This window comes from Gobius niger, assembly GCF_951799975.1.
Source record: "Gobius niger genome assembly, chromosome: 1".
NCBI classification, from domain to species: Eukaryota; Metazoa; Chordata; class Actinopteri; order Gobiiformes; family Gobiidae; genus Gobius; species Gobius niger.
Window position 1 is genome coordinate 33986902 of NC_136852.1, and position 27214 is coordinate 34014115.

General features: G+C 43.7%; 1 protein-coding gene across 1 annotated transcript in view; it reads left to right on the top strand.

The window, feature by feature from the left end:
* Window positions 1-8821: 8821 nt before the first annotated feature.
* gpr4 (G protein-coupled receptor 4) overlaps window positions 8822-27214 on the top strand; it is a 37331-nt gene continuing 18938 nt past the window's right edge. The window contains exon 1 of the mRNA XM_079560296.1: window positions 8822-8950. The gene's annotated coding sequence lies outside the window, so the exon portion shown is untranslated. The remainder of the gene's footprint in view (window positions 8951-27214) is intronic.

Here is a 27214-nt window from a genome sequence, read left to right on the forward strand (position 1 = left end):
AAAATGGCACTGATTCCATAAGTTCCATATGCACTTTTTAAGCCTTTCTTTTTGTTGTTGTTGTATCTGGATGATGCGCAGGCCGGTGAGCCCTGCTGTAAACGGCAGCTGTGATTGTTGTTACATGTGAACAATAAAACAGTGCTTATGTTTCTGCTGGTGCCTCTGACTTCTTCATTTGACCCAATCATGGTTTAAAACGGGACTTTTCCGGACCTGGCCATCTGGAGACACAGGCCGCTTCATTTCAGAGGGAGAGTAATCAGCGAGGATGACTCCTGTCAGGAGTAGAAACTTCACACACACACTGTACTGTCTACTTGAATCATATTGAAGTATTTATGCATTACTTGTGTAAAGCCTCTGGTTAATGTTTACCAAATTCAGGTCGACCTCATTTAATTTATTTTACACATATATTTATGGCAAACAAAAGCACTACTTTTCTCCCATTGGGCTGCTCTTTTAGGAGCCGCCACACACTGTGGAATAAAGATTAGACACACTCCTATGAAACCAAGTACAGCTGCAGAAACATGTACACACTGTTACTTATGTTCTTTTTCAAGTGGCCCCAGTTAATCATGAATTTATAGAAACAGTGTTACACTGGGGCGCCCCCTGGTGTCCGCAGTGATGTGCTGGCCTCAGGGCGTGTGGAGAGGATGATGTGCTGCTCATAAACACAGTCAGTGCTAATCTTTAACAGTTAGGCAGCTGCTCGTCATGTGAGCCGTGCCCTTTGCTCCCGCACCGGCCGGACTCCCGCAGGTACAGCGCTGAGACTCTTCTTTAGGTCCCTGACTGTGAGCGGGACACAGGATGTGTGTGCCCTGGGACAGAATGCTGTGCTGGTGGCTGCCTCTCCTGGTGCTTCTGTCAGCCTGTGTCTGTGTGCAGAGAGCACCCTGTGGGCTCCGAGGCCACCCTGAGGAGGACCTGCTGGGCTGTGGAGACAGAGAGGAGGCTTCAGGTGAGCACCTCACTGCGGGCAGACTCATGAACACTGTCTGATCTGAATATGTGTGCAGGAGAGCTCCATGGACACGTGCAGCAGAGAAACCCAGGGGCCCAGGGGGCCTCAAAGGATGCCCCAGTCTCACAGGAGCGGCTTGTAGGGGCCGTGGTAGCGGCTGTGTTCATCACATTTGTGGTGGGCTTCAGCGCTGGAGCTCTGAGCCGCTCTCATGTTCTCAGGTGGGACACTAGCTTCTTCTGCAGCTCCTCCGGGTCTCGTTGGCATAAGCAAACCAGGCAGCTAGCAAGGACGCCATCTGCAGGAGAGTCACGTGGCAGTCACTGGAAACAGGCACAACTCCACTGACGTATAATGAGTCCTCTGTGGCAGCGAAAACATATGTCTTTTTGAGATTTGTTTTTTAATTCCTCATACTTTTCAAAGTTACATAAATATTTAAATTCTGTATTGTATATTTTAGATATTTTTCTGACATCATATCTCTCTGCTCAGAAACTATATCTTACTCCTAATCCTCGCTATTCTCCTCATTGATAAAACATGGGCCTAACACTGGACAATAATACTCTGTTTTCCGTTTGCTCCTGTCTGGTTCAGGTGTGTCCGCGCAATGGGCCGAAGGCGGACCCCCCCAGACCACCCGGAGTTCAGGATGACCACAGCGCCACCTGCCAAACCCCGGCGCAGCTACAGACCGGATCAGCCCCCGCAGCACGCCGCCTACCTGGAGTCATGTGACTACGGTGCAGAGGAGGGGGACAGGGGCGCAGAGGAGGAACATGGTGGTGCAGAGGATAATCAGGGTGGTGCAGAGGATACATATGATGGTGCAGACGAGGACCAGGGTGGTGCAGAGGAGGGACATGGTGGTGCAGAGGAGAGACATGGTGGTGCAGAAGAGGACCAGGGTGGTGCAGACGAGGACCAGGGTGGTGCAGACGAGGACCAGGGTGGTGCAGAGGATAAACATTGTGGTGCAGAGGATAAACATGGTGGGGCAGAGGAGGGACATGGTGGTGCAGAGGATAAACATGGTGGGGCAGAGGATAAACATGGTGGGGCAGAGGAGGGACATGGTGGTGCAGAGGATAAACATGGTGGGGCAGAGGATAAACATGGTGGGGCAGAGGATAAACATGGTGGGGCAGAGGATAAACATGGTGGGGCAGAGGAGGGACATGGTGGTGCAGAGGATAAACATGGTGGGGCAGAGGATAAACATGGTGGTGCAGAGGATAAACATGGTGGTGCAGAGGAGGGACAGGGTGGTGCAGAGGATACATATGATGGTGCAGACGAGGACCAGGGTGGTGCAGACGAGGACCAGGGTGGTGCAGAGGAGGGACATGGTGGTGCAGAGGATAATCATGGTGGTGCAGAGGATAAACATGGTGGTGCAGACGAGGACCAGGGTGGTGCAGAGGAGGGACAGGGTGGTGCAGAGGAGGGCCTGGGAGAGGGCTCCGCCTTACACACAGGCAGGGGGCAGCGTGTGCGCGTCATCCGTCTGTACCAGTACGACGAGGAGGGGCAGAGGTACGGTCACCTGCCGCGGGGCCCTCAGGAGCCGGGGCCCGCTCCCAAAGCCACACCACGCTCCCGCTCTCTCACCCGTCTTCACGCCATCATGTCCACTGCCTCAAGCGGGCCCCTGGGAGCCGAGCAGGAGGAGCCCCAGATACAAGAGCCTGCCGGCTCTTGAACCTCTTGTCTAGCTCGGGCCCCTCACAGCGGCCCCTGGACATCTGCTGTGAGCTGTTTATGGAGACTGTATTTATTTGTAAAACCATAACATTGAAGAATGACTTTGATCCTCATGTAAACATGCAGCACAGAGTGATGGAAGTTCTGATCTCGGAGCGGGACCTGAACACAACACTGACCCACAGCTGCAGATCATCCACTGTGATACAGAGGAGTGAGAATAGACTTTCATACTTGTAACTAAAGAATATTGTAACTCAAGTAAGGGCGTCGTTACTGCAAAAGTGTGGAATCCAATACGATACTGGTATCGGATATGGGAGCCGATACAAAAAATAAACAAATAACGATATCGGGTATGGGCTACAAATATCAGATAATATCTGAACCGATACCAGTTTAGTCTCTCAACTCCTTAAAAACAGACCTTTTACCACCTAAACCCCAGTGAGTTTGGGCATGAACCAGGAGAATTCAGTCACAGAGTGAGTTTCAGCCTCACAAACGCCGCGGCTAGCATCAGTATGCTAAAGAAAAACGAATCAAAGTAAGCTAATAAAATAAAATCCACCACTGCTGAAGCCAAGTGTTTGTGTTTTAGTTTAAAGGGACTATACGGAGTTTAAAAATGTTAAAATTAAGTATTTTCCATGTATGACCTGAGGTGGCAGTAGTGAGTATAAAATGGCTAACTTGCATCTAGCCCCTTTAAGGAATAACTGATTGAACGTGTAATGATCAGATCACTTCATATGAGCCTGTCATGTACCCAGGGATATTTATTTCCCCATGCAGAACATTTTTTCCGCAGCAAAATGTTCTGCATGCTGAGGACGATCCTAAAAAATCAGGCTTTTCAGCATTTTGTTTTTTGCATTTTCTACAATTTCCGCATTTTGATCATGTTCAGCTTCTGCAACTTGTCAGTTTTCAGAAAACTTCCGTCTTCTGCAGCTTTAGGGTCAGTGTACTTTTGGGGTATTTGGATTTTCTTCATTGGAATGAAAATAATTTTCAATTTTGGTTTGCAAATCAAAAAAAGAAAAAAGAAAAAAACAGCCATTTTTCAAGTGAATGAAACGTTGTTTTTAAAGCTGATTTTCATGTTTGCACTGTATATTTAATAAACATGTAACCGGAAGTTGTCATATTTGTGCGCCAAGAGCTCTAAATATAAAAGCCTCTTATATGAAGGTGCAGTTTGTGCAAAAACATCCGCCTTGTGGTTGGCAGCCTGTGGCTCAAAGTGTGCCGCTGCATCGGCACATTTAGGCCATTCCTTTGGTTCGTGGCAGCAGACACTATTGATACTATAATAGGAATGATGGCAATAAAAAAAATCTTTATACGAGGCCGGAGTCTGGGGTCTCCTTTGTGCACAGTGAGGCGCTGGTGTGAACCCAAGAGCGCAGGATTTTCTCTGTCATCAATGGCCCATTAGCAAATCAAGAGGAGGAACACATTCACTTTCATCTCAAGTTAGCAAAGGTCTAATGAAAAGTGCTGGAGAGACACGAAAAAACATGATCGATCTTATCAGTTTTAAGCACGACTACTGTCTCTCTACGATCATGTCCTTCAGTAGATCAGGCTCTTGACTAACCGTCAATGATCTAAACCAGTGTGGTCGACATCTCGCTTTAACTCACCCCCCAATCAAAACCACCCATTTTTATTTGCCCAAAGGTCTAACAACAATGGTTATTTGAGAACAAACAAGAGGCAACAATTGTGAGTTGGCTTCTTGTAACAAACTGCAGTGGACAAACTGTAGTGGGCTGTAATTCTTGCATCTGACCACAGGAACAGTGATCATGTGTGAACGAGGCTGAAAGTAAGCCATATATTAGGATAGTTTTATCTAACCAAGCAACAGCAATGGTTTTCAAGAGTGAGTGAGTGAGTGAGTGAGTGAGTGAGTGAGTGAGTGAGTGAGTGAGTGAGTGAGTGAGTGAGTGAGTGAGTGAGTGAGTGAGTGAGTGAGTGAGTGAGTGAGTGAGTGTGGGTGTGTGTTGGGGTGTGTTGGGGTGTGTGTTGCAACAACACATGGGGACAGTTGCAACTGTCCCCATACTGCCCGGCTTACTAGCTTTGCACATTGAGATTGACTAAAACAAGCTACATGAATTGGGTGCTGAGAAACTCCAGTTTTTAATGATATTACTAAATATAGCATATCAGTCATATAACAGTTCAGTTCTATTCAATAACAAAACACATTGACATAAAAAAAAATACTTTTTTACCTTGAATTTGGTTTCCATGTGAAGCAAAGCACATGTGGCTGAAAGTGTGGCAAAAGGAGGAGGGGCCTCACTGAGCATGTGCAGTATTCTTTTTTTTTTTTACTGTAGCTCGTTCCTGATTGGAGTAAAACCCCCTGTTGCAACTGTCACATGTTGCAACTGACCCCAGTCTCCCCTACTTACTGACCGTCAGAAGTGACCTAAGGCCTCACAACGCCGGCTCCATGTCAGAGAGGCTGCAGCGCGCTTTACTCCACCTCACCACATATCGATGATGAGAGAGCGTGACCACTGCAAAAAGCCTTCTCCAGCACACCCAAAGACTCTCAATGGGGCTAAGATCTGGACTCCTCTGCTCCCTGAACCACTCTTTCACAACGTGAACCCCATGAATCCTGGCGTTGTCTTGGAATATGCCGGTGCCATCCGGGAAGGAGAAATCCATGGATGGAATAACCTGGTCTCTGCAGCAACCCCAACAGTACATGCAGGTAAAGGAGTCAGTCACAGTAGATATATAGTAGATCTAGGACAGACACGAGCCTGTTGTAACTGCAGTAGCAAACAGACTTAAAGGAACAGGCCACCGTTTTTACATACTGAGATATGTTCTTACCTTAGCTTTGACGAGTTCTTTAGGACCTGTCTGGTCTTCACCCGTGCCTTCAGTCACGTAAACACAGCGCAGACGGCGTTAGCATTTAGCCTCTCCCTCTCTCCTCTATAGCTCCAAAACAGGTCAAGATAGAAGCTACCAAGCTCTTCCACGTTTTCCCTATTTAAATATGGTTACGGGAAGTGTTTCACTACAAAGTATAATTACACAAAATCCGCACAGTAAAGTGAAGATTACTGCGCGGATTTCGAACTACTCCTGGTATTATTGCGCCTTACAATATAGTTCCCCCTTTTATCCGCTTAGAAAATCCACATTGTTTAATTTTGTGTAATTATACTTTGTAGTGGAACACATCACGTAACCATATTTAAAGAGGGAAAACGTGGAAGAGCTTGGTAGCTAACTGTTACAACTTACCCCAGCATGTGTTACAGGTTGTAACAAAGGAACACCATGTGTTTGACATCACCTCACAAGGTCTGTGATCTTGCAGAGGTTTGAATTGGTGCCATTTGTAGTTAACAAATGTGGATACTTTGAATAAATGTTTGAGAACTCTAACTCAAAAATTCAGTGAGTTACAGGTGCTGAAGCAAAAAGTGTTCCAACCATACCCGTCTCCCCTATTTTATAAACAGTATATTACAAGTCTTTCTTTTGGTTTGCTCATGTCCAAATGTAATAATTGTTTAATCAGCAAAACATGTGTTCAATAGGCTATAGATAGATTTCCACTGACGTCACACTCCCGCACAGTTCCATATGGCGCCATCTTGTGTGTCAAGGGTCTAATTGTTTGTGTTACGGATCATGGATAATATGGTGAAGAAATACACTGTGTTCCAAACTATTTTGCAAATTGGATTTTTGTGTCACAAAAGTAAAAAAAAAAAAAACTAACTAACTAAAAAATAATAATGAAACTCATGGATGGTGTCGTGTCTTGGGGCTCTTTGAATCACTGACATTAATCTCAGAGACCTGGGATTATTAGTTTTCAGGTTAAGCCCAGTTAAGGGAAAAACTACTGAAAAAGGGTGTTCCACTTTATTATGCAGATCATCATTTTCAAGCAATACGGGAAAGAAAATGGATCTCTCTGGTGATGAAAAGCGTGAAATAGTTGAATGTCTTGGTCTAGGTATGAAAACCTTCGATATTTCATGAAAGATTAAGCGTAATTATCGTACTGTTAAGAGATTTGTGGATGATTAAGAGCACACACAGGTTTGTGCAGATAAAGGCACAATATGGACGGTTTCTGCCAGACAAACACATCAGATTAAGAGAACAGATGCTACAAAGCAGCATACAGGTGTTTGAAGCTGCTGGTGCCTCTGGAGTCTCCCGAACATCAAGGTGTAGGAACCTCCAGAGGCTGCAGTTGTGCATAAACCTTCTATCCGGCCTTCCCTAAACTGTTCATTGAAGCTGATGAACAGAAACGGCTGCAGTGGCTCAGAAATACATGAGGACTCATTTTCAAACAGTCTTGTTCACTGATGAGGCCGTGTAGCCCTGGATGGTCAAATCAATGCAGTAAGGAGGGGGCGGAGTCATGTTTTGGGCCAGAATCATGAGGAGAGAGCTGGTCGGCCCCTATAGGCCCTTTTGAAAAATATGTGGAGTTTCTGACTGACCACTGTCTTCTATGCTACAAAAAGAAGAGCCGTGTTTTCCCGAACAAAATCCTCTTCATCATGACAACGCACCACGTCATACTGTAAAGAAAACCTCTGCATCACTGGCTGCTATGGGCATAAAAGGAGAGAAACTCATGATGTGGACCCCCTCCTCCCCTGACCTCAACCCTATTGAGAACCTTTGGAGCCTCAACAAAAAAAACTTCTATGAGGGTAAGAGGCAGTTTTCATCCAAACAGCAGCTCTGGGAGGCTATTCTAACATCCTGCAAAGAAATCCAAGCAGAAACTGTCCAAAAACTCACAAGTTTAATGGATTTAAGAATTTTGAAGCTGCTCAAAGAAGGGCTCCTTTGGCAAAATATAACTTGACCTGTTAATACTTTTTTGATTGAAATATCTTTGATTTCAGTAAATATGACCTCCTAATGCTACAAATTCAACAAATGACCATTTTCAGTTAATTACAAGCTTTAAAATGTATTGAAACGATGAGTTGCATAATAATCTGGAACAGTGGATTTTGAGGTTTTTACTATATTTATTTTTGAAAAAAATACTGTTATCACTGGGAGATTTTTTCAACCACATTTACAACAGCAGTGGGCAGAGGGGGTTTATACACCAGGTGGATGTGCCATCACCTTGGCATGATTGGAGAGGGTAGATGCTTTTATCTCTTAGGCGCGAGGCGATGCCTCGGGGTTATAACCAATAGCGAAGCCCATAGAGGGTGAAGCCCATAGAGGGTGAAGCCCATAGAGGGTGAAGCCCATAGAGGGTGAAGCCCATAGAGGGTGAAGCCCATACGAAACAGAACTATTTTAAACTGATTTTGTTCTTTTATCTCAAAAAGTAAAAAAAGTGACATAAGTGTAATAATAAGCATATTTGTTTATATTACACAGCCATGTAGTATATCTGACGTAATGCGTGCCTGCGATGTTATACTGAGCATGGCAATAAATGGTCAGTGAAGTTCTCAGACCAAAGCGACGATGGCGGTGTGTGACTTTCCTCCCATGAACGCCAGCTAGAAGTAGACGCTATATCAGGGGTCACCAACCTTATTTCAGCTGAGGGCGACTTTAGGATATGGACCCCACATTATATTAAAATAGCTTTATTTTAAACTCATACCGAGTCACAAGAACTGAAATAACTGTAATTTTAAGAATTTGATTCAAGAAAATGAAGTGCTTTACACTTTAGAAAAAGTCCCAAAGGCTACTGCACATGCCCTAAAGGGCCCCTGGGTTTGGTGACCCCTGCGCTAGATAACCACTGCACATGGGGCACATCGTCACAGTCGATTTGATTGTGTTTGACGGTTAATTAATTTCCATATGATAGAAAAAAGGAAGCGAAGTCTCCTTCAAATCGAGGGTTGAACATTTCATTTAGCCCGGTCTCCCCTGCCTGAGGACCAGCTGCAGTCCTTTCATGATGCAGTGACATAAGCTGGGGTGATGTGAGACATGGATCCAGCAGTAGTCGCTCCTGGCTCCGTAGCCGCGGTGTGAGCTTCTGCGCCTCCCGGTGTCGTGTGTCCGCCCGCCCTGGCCCGCCTCCGCCCGCCTCCTCGGGGCTGGCTCTGCGCTCCCCTGCCCGCTGTTGGCTCACTCTGCTCGGGGACGTGGAGGAGCACGCACAGCCTCCCTCTCTCTCTCTCTCTCTCTCTCTCTCCCTCTCGCTGGATGCTGCTCGGGGGTCGGAGGGGCTCTGCGGTGCTTCAGCTGGGACAGTCCCGGGACATTTCGGTGAGTTTGACCCTCTCTTTGGTTTTTAACAGGGCCACAACGCTCTCTGGTCACACTGTTTTGATTCAGCTCAGCGGTGTTGGAATGAAGCAGGGCTCAACAGTCTTTTGGTCTGTCTGTCTGTCTGTCTGTCTGTCTGTCTGTCTGTCTGTCTGTCTGTCTGTCTGTCTGTCTGTCTGTCTGTCTGTCTGTCTGTCTGTCTGTCTGTCTGTGAGGAAACTGTGACTACGACAGGTCCATCCTGTTTGGAGCTGACCCACTCTCAGCCTGGTTTTAGTCCTGGCTTAGCCCTGATTCTGAGCTTGTTTCAGCTTGACTTACCTGCTCGGCCTGGTTCAGACAGTTTAAGTCTTGAGCTTTGTCCGGGTTCAGACCTTTCAAACACTTGTTCCTGTCTCAGTCCTGGTTGATTTCAGTCCCGTTTCAAAACCTCTTAACCCCCGCCGTAACTGGAGCTTATAGGCCAGAGTAACGCCTCATTTGAACGCTAAGACCTACGTTTTTGTCACCTGTTTTGTTGCGTTTTTGATGCTTTGTCTTGGCTGAGTTTCCATCCTCTTTTCCTCTTTTGTTTTCGTGTTTTCTGAGCCCATGTTGAGCCTTCAGGTGAAGTCGTTGCCAGTGTGCTTGGTTAAGTTGTGGCTTCGTCCTGGCTGCTGGGGCCTGTTGGAGCCGTGGTTCAGTGCAGGTCTGGCGGCGCCTCGCTGGGGCCTGTTGGAGCCGTGGCTCAGTGCAGGTCTGGCGGCGCCTCGCTGCCTGCTGCGTGACCTTGGTGCTGAGTGATGTTGCCGGTTCAGTGGGAGCGCGCTCAGACACAGCGCTCGGTCCCAGCGGTGACTGAGGCTCGTTAATAAATGATGCCCGCCTTGGAGCCCCTGTAACCGGACACTGCCGCGCCCTCGCTCCCCGGGCCGGACACAGCGCTCCTGCTCCTAAACCTAAAATGTAGGCTCTAATATACAGCGTTCAGCTAACATTCAGCCTGTGTCATCTTTGATCTTCATGCTTTTACCCTTATGTAGAAAAAGACATTAGCCTAAATAAGGATTTAATATAATTTGTTTTGCCATGTCTTAAATAAGAAAGTATAATAAAACATTCCTCTGATCTATGAGTTCAGAATAAGAACAAAAGAATTCCTAAACGAATGAATCTATCAGCAGAAGTCCATCCTCTTGTCAGTGTTGCCCAGCGCTAACATGTGGGCACCTCCGATATTTTACACACAGAAACCTGGAATTATTTCTGCGTATGGAAAGAAGACTTTATCTCCCAAGGATATGCTAGGGCGCATGTAAAGGGTCTTTCGGCACTTTGAGGTCAGTGTGAATCCCACCGCAGCATTATAAGCCGGTCTAAACAGTCACTCCGAGTGCAGCTGAACCAGGTGGTCTCAGAGCGGGTGTGGTGTGAGTGAGGCCGACCTCAGGCTGAACGGCTCTCACTTTGACACCTCTGTTTTGTGCTAAGAAAGAATGAATACGCGCCACATGAGGACGTTTGGATTCTCTTCATGCTGCAGTAAAACCTTTCTCTTCATGGGTGGATTAAAGTGCATTTTCATGTATATCAGCCTCACTGTATTTAACCACGAGGGAGAGGAGTGACCACCAAACTGGAGTACCCGGAGGAAACCTACGCAGACACGGGGGGAACATGCAAACTCCACACAGACAGGCCCTGGCCATGTGGGAATCGAACCCTTGACCTTCGGGCTGTGAAGCATGAGCGCTAACCACTGTACAGCCCATGATTCTATTGGTGGATTTAAACCTGAAATAGGAAGGAATCCTCCATTTCTAGCCACCAGCATGCTAACACACTGATGGCGCAGTGATGAACACAGCTTGAGTTGAAAATGGCTTTGAGGACATTGTAAAACTTATCCACAGCATCCGATGATTTCAAATCGTTCTCAGTTGTGCTTTTTTTGGTTGGAATGTGGAGATTCTTAAAATTTTTTCTCACTGACTCGCATTTGAACGAGATGATAATATGATAATAACAAAAAAGTGATATTTAGTCCGCTTTTGCCAGTCACCAGGACATTTACACTGCGTTCCAAATTATTATGCAAATGACATTTTTCTCTGATTTTCTAAATTGTCAACTCAAATGAGAGTCAGCATAATTTCCAAGTCTTTAACTGGTAGAGGATCATTTAAATGTGGTTGAAAAAACCTCCCAGTGATAACAGTATTTTTTTCAAAAATAAATATAGTAAAAACCTCAAAATCCACTGTTCCAAATTATTATGCAACTTGTAAGCTTGTAATTAGCTGAAAATGGTCATTTGTTGAATTTGTAGCATTAGGATGTCATATTTACTGAAATCGGAAACTATTTCAATCAAAAAAAATATTAACAGGTCAAGTTATATTTTACCGGGCGGCACGGTAGCACAGCGGTTAGTGCTTGTGCTTCACAGCTAGAAGGTCCGGGTTCGATTCCCACCAAGGACGGGGCCTTTCTGTGTGGAGTTTGCATGTTCTCCCCGTGTCTGCGTAGGTTTCCTCCGGGTACTCCGGTTTCCCCTACCACTAAAAACATGTACAATAGGCCAGGATGTATGAGAGTGTGTTTGAGAGTGCGCATTGGGGACGACGGATGAAAATTAGCCTAAGGCTACAATCCGGTGTGGCTTGTTCATTAACTTGCACTGTCCCTACCAAATAAACCATAAAAAAAAAAAAAATACCATAGGAGCCCTTCTGTGATAGCAGCTTCAAAATTCTTAAATCCCTCATAGAAGTTTTTTTTGTTGAGGCTCCAAAGGTTCTCAATAGGGTTGAGGTCAGGGGAGGAGGGGCTCCACATCATGAGTTTCTCTCCTTTTCTGCCCATAGCAGCCAGTGATGCAGAGGTTTTCTTTGCAGCAGGACATGGTGCGTTGTCATGATGAAGAGGATTTTGTTCGGGAAAACACGGCTCTTCTTTTTGTAGCATAGAAGACAGTGGTCAGTCAGAAACTCCACATATTTTTCAAAGGTCATTTACACACCTTCAGGGAGCCTAAAAGGGCCTAAAGGGGCCGACCAGCTCTCTCACCATGACTCTGGCCCAAAACATGACTCCGCCACCTCCTTACTGACGTCACAGCCTTGTTGGGACATTGTGGCCATTCACCAACCATCCACTCCATTGATCTGACCATCCAGGGCTACATGGCGCTCATCAGTGAACAAGACTGTTTGAAAATGAGTCCTCATGTATTTCTGAGCCACAGCAGTCGTTTCTGTTCATCAGCTTCAATGAACAGTTTAGGGGAGGCCCGGATAGAAGGTTTTTGCACAACTGCAGCCTCTGGAGGGTCCTACACCTTGATGTTCAGAGACTCCAGAGGCACCAGCAGCTTCAAATACCTGTTTGCTGCTTTGTAGCATCTGTTCTCTTAATCTGATGTGTTTGTCTGGCAGAAACCGTCCATATTGTGCCATTATCTGCACAAACCCGAGTGTGTCTGAATCATCCACAAATCTCTTATCAGTATGATGATTACGCTTAATCTTTCATGAAATATCGAAGGTTTTCATACCTAGACCAAGGCATTCAACTATTTCACACTTTTCATCAGCAGAGAGATCCTTTTTCTTTCCCATATTGCTTGAAAATGATGATCTGCATAATAAAGTGGAACACCCTTTTTCAGTAGTTTTTCCCTTAACTGGGCTTAACCTGAAAACTAATCATCCCAGGTCTCTGAGATTAATGTCAGTGATTCATAGAGCCCCAAGACACAATACCATCCATGAGTTTCATTTTTATTATTATTTTTTTTTACCTTTTTGACACAAAAATACAATTTGCATAATAATTTGGAACACAGTGTATTGTTGTAGCTATGGATCATGACAATATTTATTTATTTATGGTTTATTTGGTAGGGACAGTGCAAGTTAATGAACAAGCCACACCGGATTGTAGCCTTAGGCTAATTTTCATCCGCATGCGCACTCTCAAACACACTCTCATACATCCTGGCCTATTGTACATGTTTTTAGTGGTAGGGGAAACCGGAGTACCCGGAGGAAACCTACGCAGACACGGGGAGAACATGCAAACTCCACACAGAAAGGCCCCGTCCTTGGTGGGAATCGAACCCGGACCTTCTAGCTGTGAAGCACAAGCATTAACCGCTGTGCTACCGTGCCGCCCACATAATACGCTGATCAGTGTAAAATGTGCTGCACAAATAAAAACACACAAACATAACTTTATATCAAATAGTCCGGCAAAAAGCCTACTGAGACACACTGACCTATCCCTTAGCTTAGTGTTTTTCAACCACTGTGCCGTGGCACACTAGTGAGATATTGTCTGGTGTGCCTTGGGAAATTATCCAATTTCACTATACCAACCTTAAAAGAACATTTTTTTGAAAACATATGAGTTATTATCTGCAAATAATGTGCCGTTGTGGAGTCTCTGTGCTGTGTAGTGATCGGCAGAGTAACCATGTCTTCCATATCAGTTAGTAACCACAGAATAGCTCATTTCTTTGAGACGAGAGAATTAGTGATGCATGAATGCGACAGGTGGTGGTGACAGTGGCATTTCTATTCAAGACACCACTGCATATTGTGACTATAGGCTACAGAGCCTTTGCTCAAAAAAGGTTGAAAAACACTGCTTGAGCTCAGTGGTTCCTAACCTTTTTTCTTTGTATCAAAACATGAAAATAATTGCTAATAAGTATTTATTTCTAACAGATAAACTTAAATGATAAAATAACATCCTTTATGACCTGACCCTCTGACCAGGCAAAGCTCTGGGCCCCCCTGTAATCTCAGGCACCTCCCCCCAGGTTGGGAACCACTGCTTTAGTTTTAGTGATGTGACGTTCATGTGCGACCGGCTCTTTTGAACGGCTCTTTAAGGTGAACAGTTCGAACTGGATCTCAGTTATGAAAAGAGCTAGATCATTTCTTCTGTCAATTTTACCCAAAACTCCAACAACGGAGCAGGCCACACAAGTGAGAGCTTGTGCACTGGAGTCAAAGCTAAAGGCACTCAAAAGGATTTGTCAGACAGTTGCAGACTCTTTTTAGTCACAGTGCAAGATTTTATTCACATACACTTTCAAAGCGTAAATATCAGTCCCATTGTCATTTAGAGCAGTGGTTCTCAACAGTTAAAGGGGTTAGTGACCCCCGCTCGGGTCACACTGTGAGAAATGGAAATAGTAGCCGACATAATTCTTAAAAAACAAAGAAAAAAAACAAATGGATAAAATGAAATTCATCAAACTACGAACAAATAATGGCACTCTGGTTAATAGCAAACACATGCTACAATAAAATATCAGATTATATGCTAATGATGGCTATTTTATCTAAATGATCTGGCGACCCCACAAATTTGTCTCGCGACCCCCAGGTTGAGAACCAGTGATTTAGAGAAGGAGATGAGTGGTCAGATTTCTCCACATGCTGCTCGTGTTTCTGTACTATAGCAGCAGTTCTTGAACATCTGGTCTGGCTTGAACATCTGGTCCGTCACACTTTTTCCACATCTGACTGAAAAGCTGCAGGGGCTTCAGAATCTCAACTTCGGGGGTGTTTTCATCAGTATCCGCCGTGCCCACCTGTTGTGTGGACAGTGCACTCTCCTATTGGCTCAACAACGCAGTGCAAAGGATCATGGTCTATGTAGTTTACTGTTCCACAGCAGCCTGCTTCTTCCTGTTGTTTGACAGATACCTGCCCTTTTAATATGGTAACATGACCATGACGATATCGAGGCACTTTTACTACCGCAATATCACGATTTCCTCAATATCGTTGCATCCCTAGTTTGAACTGTTAAGATTTGGTAAAGCCTATTCAAAAGCTAAACGTTGGTTTGTTGGTTTTGCATTGAATATGTATATTTTCCTTTAGCTACCACTAAGAAGTTACGCTCTCACTATGAAGTTACGCCAAGGACAATAAAAGCTCATGGTAAACTGGAGAAAGTGGCGGCGTTTAACCTAAAAAGTATTATTGTACAATGAATGTAGGGCTGTCAGGGGCAGAAGTCGTGAAGCTGGTTTTGACCCGAGTTCCTCATGGGTTTCAGAGACTGGGCCACACTACAGTTTTACAAACTGCATGGGATTCAGGCCTCATGTTAAACCAATGAGGAAATGCTGGAGTCGGCGTCTACAGCAGAGCATTAGGACACTGTAGTGTGTTACGTAAGGTTGACCAAACTTACATTATTAATCTGGTGGTTCAGGTCCAGTCAAAGATGGGGCAGAAAAAAAAATCGTTTGTAACACTGACATTTCAGTGGTGGTGTAAATACGCAAGCAAACAGCCAAGGGCAGTGGCGATATTAGCGGTTTAGTGTTAAAGGGGCTAGATGCAAGTTTGCCATTTTTAAACTCACCACTGCCATCTCATTCTGATTGCACGGATCCGTTTGAGTCGGCCAGAGGCGGCAAACACAGCTCCCTGTCCAGACTGATGTCCCCGTGTATGAAACATACAGAGGGGGAGCATTCTGGATCCCAGGCTACCTTAAAGTAGCCAAAGGGCACCGTAATCATCCCCTGCGAGCACAACCTGGCTCAGCCTCTGTCAAATGGAGTACGAGGCTAAATGATGAATCACAAACAAAAGCATAAGGACCATGTGCATCATGTTTTGAGAGTCTGTGCGGAGGATTTGCTATGGCGGAGGCAGGATTCCTCACGGGACAGGGCGGTGAACAGCTTGTGTCACTGTCATTTACCGCTGAGTTTGATTCATAAAGCCTGGACCCCATGTGCCCGACCAGCCTCTGTCCGCACAGCTGTAGGAGCCAGAGGCGTGTTTGAGGATGACTGGGGAAGTGGTTACGTCCTTATTCCTCCTCTGTAGCCTCTGTCTTGGTTATTTCTGTAGCAGACTTGTTTTTAGCCTGGTTTACATGGTTTAGGCCTGAGTCGGTCTCTATCCTGACTCCTGGTTTACATGTGGTCCTTGATAGCTAAATATTTATTTATTATTATTTAAATGGCCGTCGGATAAAGTTGTAAAGCATAATAAGTTTTAGTTATTGGTGCAGACCTCTGACTCAATTCAAGTTTCCCCTTTGGCCCCTTATGAAAATGAATTTCCCAGCCCTAAAACGGCACTACGACAGTGCAGCTGGCACAAGCAGGAGTGTATTTTATGAACATGTCATTCCTCATGTGAAAACCTTCAGTTCATTCGCTGAGCTTTACCGACTGGAGGCTGCACTGGCACTGACTAGGACCTGAGTGTAGACAGGAGAAGAAGAGGGGACATTATGGAAGTACGTGAGAGTCCCTTTATCTACTGTTGTATTTGATCATTTTCTTCTGGACCAAAACAAAGAACTATATCAATATAAACAACATTACATCAATAGTTGTGAATAAATCAAAGTGTGGAGACGGAGAGGTCACATTATTAAAAATATATCAACTTAAAAAACTTGAAGAAGAATGGAATATTACACAAAAGATATCTCTCCTACCCTTTTAACACAAGATGACTCAAATATAAACTTTTCAACTAGAATCCACAAACACTCTGTTCCAAATTATTATTTCAAGTCTTTCTTCTTCTCTGTTAGAGGATCATTTGAATGTGATTGAAAAGAACTCCCAGTGATAGCAGTATTTTATTCAAAATAGAATAGCCTCCCTGAGCTGCTGTTTGGATGAAAACTGCCTCCCACCCTCATAGATGTTTTTATTGTTGAGGCTCCAAAAGTTCTCAATAGGGTTGAGGTCAGGGGAGGAGGGGGTCCACATCATGAGTTTCTCTCCTTTTATGCCCATAGCAGCCAGTGATGCAGAGGTTTTCTTTACAGCAGGACATGGTGCGTTGTCATGCATGAAGATGATTTTTTTTTCATGAAATATTGAAGGTTTTAATACTTAGACCAAGGCATTCAACTATTTCACACTTTTCATCACCTTTTTCTTTCCCATTTTGCTTGAAAATTATGGTCTGCTTTATAATGTGGAATGTCATTTTTCCGTTAACTGGGCTTAATCTGACAACTAATCATCACAGGCGTCAGAGATTGATGTCAGTGATTCAAAGAGCCCTGAGACAAAAAAACCATCCATGAGTTTCATTGAAAAACTTTTTGTTTAATGTTTATAACACAGAAATACCATTTGCATAATAATTTGGAATGCAGTGTATTTCAGATGGTGTTCTAAGCCTTAGAGCGGTTCTCAAAGTGGGGGTCAGGGCCCCCTGGAGGGTCACAGGACACTGAAGTGGGGGTCTTATGGTGATTTTTAGATGATGTTTCTTACATTTCTGACATTGAATTTCATTTAATTCAGATTGAAAACTGTATATTTTAGTGAAATAAAGTCAAATGTGAAAATACAGCCTCCATACGAACATCATTAAACCAGATTTAACTTGGTGCCCGTTTTTGTTTCCCGTAGACAGGGTCAAACTAGTGTGACAGAGTTGTGAGCTGTCCTCCGCGACAGTGAAACAACACATGACATGTCCTCACATGCAGCTCATCAGCACACATTCCCCACACTGTGCACTGTGGACGCACAGTTGACCAGTCAGTCTGCGGCTCAAGTGGCTTTTTCACACAGTTTCACTCTGGTTGGTGAATATGGTGCAGTAATATTATTTAAAGGTTGTTTAGAGATCGCCCAGCACAGAGGAAGCATTTTATATTAAAACAGCTTAATTATGGTCTTTTATTTACCCAATTAACACAATTTACTCAGTTTATTGCATCTATATGCAAGAACTAGGCCTCTGTACGAACCCTTTTTCAGCCATATTTCCAAATAGTTATCATAGGCTTTACGATGATAGCTACACACAAGTTTGACGTTATCATATTGGGCTGGAGCTCCTGTCAACTGGACAGTCGTGCACCTCTTCCACTGCCCTTTCAGTTGGATCACTGACCACCATCATCATCTCCTGTAAACTCATATTCTGTTTGACAAGTTGAAAGTGTACTGAGTTTATTGTCTTTACCCTGCGGCATTAAAATGAAGTTGCAGTTCCCAAGCAGTCCATATCACAACTCATCTGAACAATTGCTGAAACTGTCCAGTTCCCTAAGCATATGATAAACATGAGGAAATATTGCTGAAAATGGGATTATACAGAGGTGAACTTCTTGCAAATAGATGTTAAAAACTCTGTTAGTCTTGAGATGAAGCTGCCGGGCTGTAAAAGCGGCACATTCACTAACCCCTGCTCCCCAGGACATTAGCTCTGTAGGACATTAGCTCTGTAGGACATTAGCGCTGTTGGACATTAGCTCTGTGGGACATTAGTTCTGTTGGACATTAGTTCTGTAGGACATTAGCTCTGTAGGACATTAGCGCTGTAGGACATTAGCACTGTAGGACATTAGCTCTGTCGGACATTAGCTCTGTCGGACATTAGCGCTGTAGGGCATTAGCTCTGTAGGACATTAGCTCTGTAGGACATTAGCTACAGAGCTCTGTAGGACATTAACGCTGTAGGACATTAGCTCTGTAGGACATTAGTTCTGTAGGACATCAGCACTGTTGGACAATGCGCAGGTTTAAGCTTTAAGACCATTTACACGGAGGACGCTACAATCTTTGACATCTTTGCATCACCTACATTAGCTCTGTAGGACATTAGTTCTGTTGGACATTAGTTCTGTAGGACATTAGCTCTGTAGGACATTAGCACTGTAGGACATTAGCACTGTAGGACATTAGTTCTGTATGACATTAGTTCTGTTGGACATTAGTTCTGTTGGACATTAGTTCTGTTGGACATTAGTTCTGTTGGACATTAGTTCTGTAGGACATTAGCTCTGTTGGACATTAGCTCTGTTGGACATTAGCGCTGTAGGACATTAGCTCTGTTGGACATTAGCTCTGTTGGACATTAGTTCTGTAGGACATTAGTTCTGTTGGACATTAGTTCTGTAGGACATTAGCTCTGTGGGACATTAGTTCTGTAGGACATTAGCGCTGTAGGACATTAGCACTGTAGGACATTAGCTCTGTCGGACATTAGCACTGTAGGACATTAGCTCTGTTGGACATTAGCGCTGTAGGGCATTAGCTCTGTAGGACATTAGCTCTGTAGGACATTAGCGCTGTTGGACATTAGCTCTGTAGGACATTAGCTCTGTAGGACATTAGCGCTGTAGGACATTAGCGCTGTAGGACATCAGCACTGTTGGACAATGCACAGGTTTAAGCTCTCACTGATGCAAAGACCATTTACACGGAGGACGCTACAATCTTTGACATCTTTGCATCACCTACATTAGCTCTGTAGGACATTAGTTCTGTTGGACATTAGTTCTGTTGGACATTAGTTCTGTAGGACATTAGTTCTGTTGGACATTAGTTCTGTAGGACATTAGTTCTGTTGGACATTAGTTCTGTTGGACATTAGTTCTGTAGGACATTAGTTCTGTAGGACATTAGTTCTGTTGGACATTAGTTCTGTTGGACATTAGTTCTGTAGGACATTAGTTCTGTAGGACATTAGTTCTGTTGGACATTAGTTCTGTAGGACATTAGTTCTGTTGGACATTAGTTCTGTTGGACATTAGTTCTGTAGGACATTAGTTCTGTAGGACATTAGTTCTGTAGGACATTAGCGCTGTAGGACATTAGTTCTGTAGGACATTAGCTCTGTAAGACATTAGTTCTGTAGGACATTAGCGCTGTAGGACATTAGCTCTGTTGGACATTAGTTCTGTAGGACATTAGTTCTGTAGGACATTAGCTCTGTAGGACATTAGCACTGTAGGACATTAGCACTGTAGGACATTAGTTCTGTATGACATTAGTTCTGTTGGACATTAGTTCTGTTGGACATTAGTTCTGTTGGACATTAGTTCTGTTGGACATTAGTTCTGTAGGACATTAGCACTGTAGGACATTAGTTCTGTAGGACATTAGCACTGTTGGACATTAGCTCTGTAGGACATTAGCGCTGTAGGACATTAGCTCTGTAGGACATTAGCGCTGTAGGACATTAGTTCTGTAGGACATTAGCTCTGTAAGACATTAGTTCTGTAGGACATTAGTTCTGTAGGACATTAGTTCTGTAGGACATTAGCGCTGTAGGACATTAGTTCTGTAGGACATTAGCGCTGTAGGACATTAGCTCTGTAGGACATTAGTTCTGTAGGACATTAGCTCTGTAGGACATTAGCACTGTAGGACATTAGCACTGTAAGACATTAGTTCTGTAGGACATTAGTTCTGTAGGACTTTAGCTCTGTAGGACATTAGCACTGTAGGACATTAGCTCTGTTGGACATTAGTTCTGTAGGACATTAGTTCTGTAGGACATTAGCTCTGTAGGACATTAGTTCTGTAGGACATTAGTTCTGTATGACATTAGTTCTGTTGGACATTAGCTCTGTAGGTCATTAGCACTGTAGGACATTAGTTCTGTAGGACATTAGCACTGTTGGACATTAGCTCTGTAGGACATTAGCGCTGTAGGACATTAGTTCTGTAGGACATTAGTTCTGTAGGACATTAGTTCTGTTGGACATTAGCTCTGTTGGACATTAGTTCTGTAGGACATTAGCGCTGTGGGACATTAGCGCTGTAGGACATTAGCTCTGTAGGACATTAGCTCTGTTGGACATTAGCTCTGTTGGACATTAGTTCTGTAGGACATTAGCGCTGTGGGACATTAGTTCTGTAGGACATTAGCTCTGTAGGAAATTAGCTCTGTAGGACACTAGCTCTGTAGGACATTAGCTCTGTTGGACATTAGTTCTGTAGGACATTAGCGCTGTAGGACATTAGCTCTGTAGGACATTAGCTCTGTTGGACATTAGTTCTGTAGGACATTAGCTCTGTAGGACATTAGTTCTGTTGGACATTAGTTCTGTAGGACATTAGTTCTGTTGGACATTAGTTCTGTAGGACATTAGCTCTGTAGGACATTAGCGCTGTAGGACATTAGCTCTGTAGGACATTAGCTCTGTAGGACATTAGTTCTGTTGGACATTAGTTCTGTAGGACATTAGCGCTGTAGGACATTAGCTCTGTAGGACATTAGCTCTGTAGGACATTAGCTCTGTAGGACATTAGTTCTGTAGGACATTAGTTCTGTTGGACATTAGCTCTGTAGGACATTAGTTCTGTAGGACATTAGCTCTGTAGGACATTAGCGCTGTAGGACATTAGCTCTGTAGGACATTAGCTCTGTAGGACATTAGTTCTGTTGGACATTAGCGCTGTAGGACATTAGCGCTGTAGGACATTAGCGCTGTAGGACATTAGCTCTGTAGGACATTAGTTCTGTTGGACATTAGCGCTGTAGGACATTAGCTCTGTGGGACATTAGTTCTGTTGGACATTAGCGCTGTAGGACATTAGCGCTGTAGGACATTAGCTCCGTAGGACATCAGCACTGTTGGACAATGCGCAGGTTTAAGCTCTCATTGATGCAAAGACCATTTACACGGAGGACGCTACAATCTTTGACATCTTTGCTACTGTGAATCAAGTCGTAAAAAACAGGAAGTATGTGACAGATACAAAGCCACGAGTCGTGCAGCAGAGGAACGACACGGCCACAGACGCTCCTTATCAGAATGAGCAGAAACTCGTGTTGCAAATCGAAGTCACCGATCAGACTGATGGCGCTCACAGGCTCATCTCTCTCGTTTTGACACATAGTAAAGACTGAATGATGATGAGATGAACATACATTGGTCTCATGCATGTAAGCACGCCACACCGGCTTGTAGCCCGATAAAAACAGTACATCCACAGCACAACACAATCAACAGTGCAATAATAAATATAGTGGGCCTGTGATACACCAAGGTCCACACAGTCATTTATTCAGCTGGAGCTAGGGAGGAAAGTGGAGGTCGCCCTCTTTGTCCCCAGAGGGAGGGACCAGAGCCTGCACCCTGATATTTGGGCTTGAAAGTCAGAGCAAGTACACATCAGTTGTACAACAAGAGGCACATTTTAACATAGGACCCTTATTTGATAGCAGCCTTAAAATGTTTAAATCCATTAAACTTGTGAGTTTTTGGAGAGTTTCTGCTTGGATTTCTTTGCAGGATGTCAGAATAGCCTCCCAGAGCTGCTGTTTGGATGAAAACTGCCTCCCACCCTCAAAGATGTTTTGCTTGAGGCTTAAAAGATTCTCAATAGGATTGAAGTCAGGGGAGGTTGGGGTCCACATCATGAGTTTCTCTCCTTTTATGCAGCCAATGATGCAGATGTAACAAGACGACTGGTAGTGGCAAAATGAAAGCCAGACAACGCCATCCAGTGAAACTGGAAACTGGAAGTACTTTAAAGGAACAGGCCACTGTTTTTTCATACTGAGATATGTTCTTACCTGAGCTTTAGAGCTCTAACTTTTTGTTACATTCATTTGAATAGTTTGTACACGTTAGCTCTCAGTTGGTTCACAGCATTTTCACATTAACTTTGTTTGGACACATTGTGTTACACATGTCACACCTTGCCCTTCTCGGCCGGCTCGGTGCTTAGCCCCCGGTTACGCCACAAGGATTTTGCTGTGAAAAAGAAGGCAAAGTCATTTTATAACTTGACACAATCCTTGCTTTAGAAGGTGGATCAACCCACATAATAATAATACATTTTATTTAAAAGCGCCTTTCAGAACACTGTACAATGGACACATTAAAAACATTTAAAACAAGAGCAACATAATAAAACAGAGTACAAACAAAGGTGAGCGCGTAGCTAAGTGGTGTAGGACTGTCTGAACAGGTGAGTTTGGAGTTTGGATTTGAAGAGTGGCAGAGAGTCTATGGTACGGAGGTCAGAGGGGAGAGAGTTCCAGAGCTGGGGAGCAGAGCTGCTGAATGCTCTGTGCCCCAGGGTGATGAGTTTGGCCGGTGGGACGGAGAGTTTGAGAGTGGAGGAGGAGCGGAGAGTGCGATGTGGAGGAGGTCAGATCTGTACGGAGGGGCCAGGTTATGAAGTGCTTTGAATGTGATGAGGAGCATTTTGTAGTTGATTCTTTGTTTTATGGGGAGCCAGTGGAGTTGTTGATGGGGCCAGTGGGTGATGTGATGAGAGGTGGGGGGTCCGTGTGATGATTCGAGCTGCAGAGTTTTGGAGGAGCTGCAGTTTCTGGAGGGATTTGTTGGGAAGAGCGAACAGAAGTGAGTTGCAGTAATCAATGCGGGAGGTAACGAGGCTGTGGACGAGGATGGCGGTGGTGTGGGGGGGTGAGAGAGGCTGTGGACGAGGATGGCGGTGGTGTGGGGGGGTGAGAGAGGGGCGTAGGTGGAAATATGCAGACCGAGTGATGTTATTGACGTGAGACTGGAAGGAGAGTGTACTGTCGAGGATGACACCCAGACTCTTAACCTGAGGGGAGGGAAGGACAGATGAGTTGTTGAAGGGAATAGGAAAACTGTTAGATTTGGAGAGAGTGGAGGAGGTGCCTATGAGAAGGACTTCTGTTTTGGAGCTGTTCAGTTTGAGGAAGTTGGAGGAGAACCACGAATTAACATAGATTAGATTACTCTAAATTCTTTTGATTTATTTTTAGATTTCAGGTTCATCTGATGTCGTACGACACAGCAAATCGATCGATAATTTGACAAGCAGCTATTTATCCACTATATTTAACATATTCACCATTTGGGAACTTTTCTCTGTCATTCCTGGACGATTTTAAATGATTTAAAAAAGTGACAGTGTCAGTATCAGGCTGATACTGACACTATGTCATAGGCTCTTTCTCGAGACATGAACATTGTTTAGCTCATGATGGAGTTAATACACTGCGTTCCAAATTATTATGCAAATGACATTGTTCTAAGATTTTCTAAATTGTCAACTCAAATGAGAGTCAGCATCATTTTCAAGTCTTTACCTGGTAGAGGATCATTTAAATGTGGTGGAAAAAATCTCCCAGTGAAAACAGTATTTTTTTCAAAAATAAATATAGTAAAAACCTCAAAATTTACTGTTCCAAATTATTATGCAACTCATCGTTTCAATACATTTTTAAGCTTGTAATTAACTGAAAATGGTCATTTGTTGAATTTGTAGCATTAGGAGGTCATATTTACTGAAATCAAAAGCTATTTCAATCCAAAAAAATGTTAACAGGTCAAGTTATATTTTACCATAGGAGACAGACATATTGCTTGAAAATGATGATCTGCATAATAAAGTGGAACACCCTTTTTCAGTAGTTTTTCCCTTAACTGGGCTTAACCTGAAAACTAATCATCCCAGGTCTCTGAGATTAATGTCAGTGATTCAAAGAGCCCCAAGACACGATACCATCCATGAGTTTCATTATTATTGTTTTTTTTTAACCTTTTTGACACAAAAATACAATTTGCATAATAATTTGGAACGCAGTGTAAAGGTTTTAGTTTGACCTGTAATGCTTAAAGGAACAGGCCACCGTTCTTACATACTGAGATATGTTCTTACCTGAGCTTAGACGAGTTCATGTGTACCTGTCTGGTCTTCACGCGTGCCCTCAGTCATGTAAACACAGCATAGACGGCGTTAGCATTTAGCCTCTCCCTCTCTCCTCTATAGCTCCAAACCAGGTGAAGATTGAAGCTACCAAGCTCTTCCACGTTTTCCCTATTTAAATATGGTTACGTGAAGTGTTACACTATAAAGTATAATTACACAAAATTAAACAATGTGGATTTTCTAAGCGGATAAAAGGAGGAGATGAAAGGCATAATAATACCAGGAGTAGTATCTTCACTTTACTGTGCGGACGCCGAACTACTCCTGGTTACTCACCCTGCGATACAGAGTTCCACTGGCTAAAAAGGCTGTGTTTAAGTCTTTTGTCCCCTGTGCTGTGGGAATTCTGAATGAAGCAGCGACCTGAACACAGTCGACTGAGTGGACTCCAATGGACTGAGCTGTTCTGTAATCATTTTTCCGTTTTATTTTTCTATGTTTCATTTTTGTATGTATTTTTTGTGTGTATTGTCCTAGTCTTGTGTTTTTTTGTGTCGGTGAGCCAAAGGTGAATTTCTACCTCGGTGGACAATATAAATTCTATTCATGTTTTACATTTTTCATTTTATTATGACATGAGGATGGACAGACAGGTAATGCAGACTCCAACCCACATATTGAGATCATATTCAGGAGAGGCCGGAGGGAGGAAAGATGAGAGGTTTACGTTAAGTGTCAAGTGTTAGAGAAATATTTATTTTATTTTATTTTTATTTGAAAAGGAGGAACAATACATATTAATGAACATTTTTACAAATGTAAATATGCCAGATTATAGCCTTACGCTAATTTCCATCTGCAGACCCCCTGGCAGGTTGATGTTACACACGAGTTAGTAAAAGCATACAGAGACACTATATACAGACTATATACAGACTATGTACAGACTATATACAGACTATGTACAGACTATATACAGACTATATACAGACTATATACAGACTATATACAGACTATATACAGACTATATACAGACTATATACAGACTATATACAGACAGGAATGAGAACAGTGATCACATCATGTTAAAACAAATATCAATAACAAGAGTGGACAACAGAGGAGAATATAGAAAATAGTAAATGCATCGACTGTATTGCACAAACCTCAATAATGCACATGCCCTGACAGACCTGATATTGCACTTATTGCACAACCCGTATTACACTGATAATTGTATCTCTTTTTTTATAATGCACTATCATGATTAACTAAACGTGAATATAGCAAAACTTTTCCACTGTCACCGAAGCACAAGCAAAGAATCAGGGAACAATTTTCATTCACATCTTAGTGCTTAGCAGCATCAGTGCTGAGTTTTTGTCAGAAGAGAAGTGGTAGCTGATATTGGCGGTGCTTATCAGCATCAGCCTTAGAAAAACACATATCGGCCGACCTCGAATTGATATCTTTGCTGAATTTACAGTGGGTTTGCAGTAATCCTGCAGGCTTTCTACAGCGTATATCTGCGTATCACATAGACTGAACTAGCAAACGCATTTGTTCATTTGCAGAATACCAAAGTGCCGCATGCTTTTTTGACGTGTGTACAACCATGCAGCAGCTACAGAGTGCCCTGTTTGTTTAAAAAGGCTTTTGTGACATTCACGTCACGGATCTGTCCTCACTATAATGAGCAATAGGCTAATCCTCCTGACCAAAACTAGTTCACTACCTGGCAAAAGGTCGTGTGAGCTCCAAAGTGGATTCCTTTTCATTTAGGAAGTGTCATTTTAAACTTCTATAATATTGTCTGTAGAAAACAAATGGTCCCTGTGTGTCTGTGGGTTGTATTACATGTAAAAGCGGTTCGGAAACATGTGTACGGGATTCTTGTAGTTTGACAATATGACAACGTCCCCGCTGTCCTCATCCAGCCCACATCAGAAACACTTGACCTAAAAAGGCAGTATGTTTGTCAGTGACGAGTGTGGAGAACGAGGTCCAGGTCTGTGCTCAATAAACATATTCATGGTCTGCTCTTACGGTGCTTATATATGAGATGATAAGGGAGGCTTTGGAAATGTTTTAGTGTTCAGATACTTACCAAATGCTTGAAAGGGTGCAGTATGAACAAAGTGAAGGTTTGATTACATTTAGAAGTGCGACTCTACATCAGTTGTCCCAGGACAGTTTCGCTTCCATTGTCTCTGGCTTTTCTTCATGGCAGCAGACATGGTTGTTGTCTGGTGGTGATCCTGGGACTTGGTGACAGTGCAGGGACATGTGTCTGGGACGGTTAAAGAGCGGACCAGGACACGGTGACTGCGATGACACATGTTGTTGTGTTGCGTCCTCTGCGTAATGACCACTGTGGGCGGTAATCACAGGTGTGCTCCGGTGAGCTCAGCGTCTCCGGGACCAGCTGTAATCAGGGACTGTCCGCATCACTGCAGCAGGTGTCCACTGTGAGAGAGGGGGACACTGAGCTGGACCTGGGACACATGAAGGTCACACAGAGGATAAGTGCAGGTGAAAACATCAGGGCTTATTTGATGACGTTTTGTCCCGTAGCGACCCGGAGCACTGGCTGGCTTCTCACGCTCATACATTCACACATAGTGACATGCTTGGTGTCCACGTGTAACAGGAAAGGTGACAATGTAATCCAAAATCAGATTTGTGGGCATTAACACGGGGGTAGTAGAATTTTTTTTAAAAAACTGTATATAATTGTAATTGCTATTGTAAATACTGTAAATATTGTATCTGAATGTTTGAGGTGATCCTTTTGCCGGTGCCTTATGTGTATTTTATATTGTGAACGAACTCTAAAGTCAGATGCTCATTGGTCACTGTTTAAACCTGCTGTCACTTTG